The 4,652-nt window shown below is 41.3% G+C and overlaps 1 pseudogene; it reads left to right on the forward strand.

Annotated features, from left to right (window-relative positions):
• Positions 1 to 421: 421 nt before the first annotated feature.
• Positions 422 to 1,398, forward strand: LOC100660535 (large ribosomal subunit protein uL30-like; annotated as a pseudogene).
• Positions 1,399 to 4,652: the final 3,254 nt, after the last annotated feature.

Below are 4,652 nucleotides of genomic sequence, written 5' to 3' on the forward strand. Positions count from 1 at the left end.
CATCCATTAATAATAGGTATGTGGAATGTACGAAATATGAATCTAGCAAAATTGGAAGTCAAAAATGTAGTGGAACATACAAAGATCAAACTTCGTAGGCATTAGTGAGCTGACATGGACTACTGTTGGCCATTTTGGATCAGACAGTCATATGGTCTATTATGTCAGGAATGACGACTTGAAGAGGAATGGTGTTGTGTTCATCCTCAGAAAGAACATTTCAAAATCTATCCTGAAGTACAATACTGTAAGTGATAGGATAATATCCATATGCCTACATGGAAGACTAGTTAATACAACTATTGTTCAAATTTATGCAACAACCACTTTAAGGCCAAGAAAGAAGAAATTGAAAAAATTTTTTATCAACTTCTGCAGTCTGAAATTGATCAAACACGAAATCAAGATACATTGATAATTACTGGCAATTGGAACGTGAAAGTTGGAAATGAAGGATTGGTAGTTGGAAAATACGGCCTTGGTGATAGAAACAATGCCAGAAATTGCATGATAAGGTTTTGTAAGACCAACAACTTTTTCATTGCCAATACCCTTTTGCAACAACATAAGCAGTGACTATACACATGGACTTCGCCAGATGGAATACACAGGAATCAAATCTACTACATCTGGCTGTTTCTCCGGCTGGAACCATGGAGGGTGTCGAAGAGGAGAAAAAGAAGATTCCTGCTGTGCCAGAAACCCTTAAGAAAAAGAGAAGGAATTTCGCAGAACTAAAAATCAAGCGCCTGAGAAAGAAGTTTGCCCAAAAGATGCTTCAAAAGGCAAGGAGGAAGCTTATTTATGAAAAAGCTTAGCACTATCACGAGGAATATAGGCAAATGTACAGGACTGAAATTCGAATGGCTAGGATGGCAAGAAAAGCTGGCAACTTCTACGTACCTGCAGAACTCAACTTGGCATTTGTTATCAGGGTCAGAGGTATCAGTGGTGTGAGCCCAAAGTTAGAAAGGTGTTGCAGCTTCTTCACCTTTGCCAGATCGTCAATGACACCTTTGTTAAGCTCCACAAGGCTTCAATTAACATGCTGAGAATTGTGGAACCATGTATTGCATGGGGTACCCAAACCTGAAGTCAGGGAATGAACTGATCTGTGAGCGTGGTTATGGCAAGATCGATAAGAATCGAATTGCCCTGACAGATAACACTTTGATTGCAGGATCTCTTGGTAAATATGACATCATCTGCATGGAGGATCTGATTCATGAGATCTATACCGCTGGGAAACACTTCAAAGAAGCAAGCAACTTCCTGTGGCCCTTCAAATTATCTTCTCCATGAGGTGGAATGAAGAAAAAGACCACCCATTTTGTAGAAGGTGGAGATGCTGGCGACAAGGAAGACCAGACCAAGAGACTTATTAGAAGGATGAACTAAGGTGTCTACCATGATTATTTTTGTAATCTGATCCGTTAATAAAACCATGACTGCTTTCAAATTGAAATATTGTACTGGTGACTTTTTGTCAACCTGCCCCCTTCCCTTTATTATTATGGCAAATCTTGGTGTGTGATAAAATTAAGCCAAAAGAACTGCCCATTGCGTGTAAACCTAGGGTCCAGTTTTCATCTTGTGAAAAAACCTTACAGAAAAAAAGAATTTTAACTTCTGAATTCTGCCAAGATGTGTTGTTTCCTTTTAATAAAGCCTATTTCACAAGCCAAAAAAAAAAAAAATCTACTACATCTGTGGAAAGAGAAGATGGAAAAGCTCTGTATTATCAGTTAGAACAAGTCCAGGAGCCGACTGTGGAACAGACCATCAATTGTTCATATGCAAGAGGTCCAAGCTGCACTGAAGGCACTGGTGAAAAACAAGGCTCCGGGAATGGAGGGAATACCAGTTGAGATGTTTCAACAAACAGATGCAGCACTGGAAATACTCACTCATTTATGCCAAGAAATTTGGAAGGCAGCTACCTGGCCAACCTATCGGAAGAGATCCATATTTATACCCATTCCAAAGAAAGGCTACCCAACAGAATGTGGAAATTAATGAACAATATCATTAATATCACACACAAGTAAAATATTGCTGAAGATCATTCAAAAGCAATTGCAGCAGTACATCGACAGGAAGCTGCCAGAAATTCAAGCTGGAGTCAGAAGAGGATGTGGAATGAGGAATGTCATTGCTGATGTCAGACAGATCCTGGCAAAAGCAGAGAATACCAGAAAGATGTTTACCTGTGTTTTACTGAATATGCAAAGGCGTTCGACTATGTGGACCATAAGAAATTGTGGATAACATTGCGAAGAATGAGAATTCCAGAACATTTCATTGTGCTCATGAGGAACTTGTGCTTAGACCAAGAGGCAGTCATTTGAACAGAATAAGAGGATACTGCGTGGTTTAAACTTAAGAAAAGTGTGGCGGTATATCCTTTTACTGTACTTATTCAATCTCTATGCTGAGCAAATAATTCAAGAAGCTGGACTATATGAAGAACATGGCCTCAGGAATGGAGAAAGACTCATTAACAGCATGTGATATGCAACCTTGCTTGCCAAAAGCAAAAAGGACTTGAAGCACTTACTGATAAAGACCAAAGACTACAGCCTTCAGTATGGATTAAAAATCAACATAAAGAAAACAAAAATCCTCATCCCTTCAATCCCCAGGGGAGAAAAGTTGATGTTGTAAAGGATTTCATTTTACTTGGATCCACAGTCAACGTTCAAGGAAGCAGCATTCAAGAAATTAAACGACACATTGCATTGGGCAAATCTGCTGCAAAAGACCTCTTTAAAGTGTTAAAAAGCAAAGATGTCATTTTGAGGACTAAGGTGTGCCTGACCCAGACTGTGGTATTTTCAGTCACCTCATATGCATGTGAAAGCTGGACAATGAATCAGGAAGACTGAAGGAAGAATTGATGCCTTTGGATTATGGTGTTGGCGAAGAATTTTGAACATACCATGGACTGCAAGAAGAATGAACAAATTTGTTTTGGAAGAAGTACAGCCAGGATATTCATTAGAAGCAAGGATGGCGAGTTTCATCTCACATATTTTGAACATGTTATCAGGAGGAACCAGTCCCCAGAGAAGGGCATCATACTTGGCAAAGCAGAAAGTCTGCAAAAAAGAAGATCCTCAAGGAGGTGAATTGACACTGTGGCTGCAACAATGGGCTCAAGAATAGCAATGATTGTGAGGATGGCAAATGACCAGACAGTGTTTTGTTCTGGTGTATGTAGGATCACTATGAGTTGGAACTGACTGGACAGCACCTAACAACAACTGACCTTTCTAGAGAAATACTTTCCATGTTCCTGGGTTCTAGGCCTGTTCTTGGAGCCCTGGTAGCACTGTTGTTCAGAGCTAAGGCTGCTAACCGAAAGATGGGCGGTTCAAATCCTCCAGCCGCTCTTTGGAAACCCTATAGGGCAGTTTTTCTCTGTCCTATTTGGTGCTATGAGTTGGAATTAGATGGTAGGCAATGGGTTACGGTTACGAGTTAGGCCTGTTCTTGCCACTACCACACCATAAGACCTTGAGTACACAGTTTGCCTTCTCCTGGCTCTCAGCTGCCTCACTTGTAAAATGGGAATTTGAACTAGGTAGTCTCTCAGGCCATTTTCAACTCACACAACTTAGAACTCTCTGAGTCTGAATAGTGCTTGGAATTTTTTGCTCCTGGTAGACAGAAGGATTTTTTTTCCCCTAGTATACTTCTTCCTGTGGAGAGATGGTTCCTTTAATATGTTCTTGTTTTCCCCGTAAATAAAAGGAATATTCAAATATCTTCCTTGTGAATCTCGAAGACTGTGAAAACCAAACCAAGCCAGTTGCTGTTGAGTTGATTCCAACTCATGATGACCCCATGTGTTTCAGAGTAGAATTGTGCTTCATAGAGTTTACAAGGCTATGATCTTTTGAAATTAGATTGCCAGTCCTTTTTTCCAAGGTGCCTCTGGGTGGATTTGAACCACCAACATTTTGATTAGCAGCTGAACTAAGAATGTGAAGAGGCAAACAGAGCATGCCCAAGAATGACTTCCAGTAGGATGATGGTAAGTCTACCTGACATACGTGCCTTCCTCTGTGGCCTTTGATCCCCACTGCAGGCATTCCTGTCACCATTTAGGCAGGCATTCTGCCTGAGGGCTCCCTCTCAGGGTATGCACATAGATCCTTCAGGAACACTTCAGAGCCACAATAGCCTCCAGTCTAGAGGATCAGCATGGAAGAGACAATTCCCCATTCTCATCCCTTCAATCTCCAGAGGAGAAAAGTTGAATTTTTAGTAACTTGTTGTGCCTTTCATGCAGTGCCTTTTTTGTACCACCTCCTTAGAACTACCCCTCTGGTGGCCATCGTCTGAGCCCATGTGTGTCACTCCCTTGCTCTGTATGTACCAACTCTCTAGTACTGCCAACAATCTGCCCCATAGCAGTTCCATCTGCAATTTCATTTTTCCTCCATTTGTGTACGTATCTCTGTCACTAACGTTGAAAATAGCCTTGGTTTCCTTATATATCATCTCCCTTTTCATTTGGGGAGCATTGATTTTTCTTCCCTTTGTGCATGCCTGCCTCAGCGTGGTTGATGGTGGTGCTTAGCTGGTGTCTGCAGTGCTGTCTGTGGTGTTGGAAAGCTGGGGTTTGGGGACTTGTGATGACGCTTCTA

Source organism: Loxodonta africana, chromosome 2 (assembly GCF_030014295.1).
Source record: "Loxodonta africana isolate mLoxAfr1 chromosome 2, mLoxAfr1.hap2, whole genome shotgun sequence".
In the NCBI taxonomy this organism is placed as follows: Eukaryota; Metazoa; Chordata; class Mammalia; order Proboscidea; family Elephantidae; genus Loxodonta; species Loxodonta africana.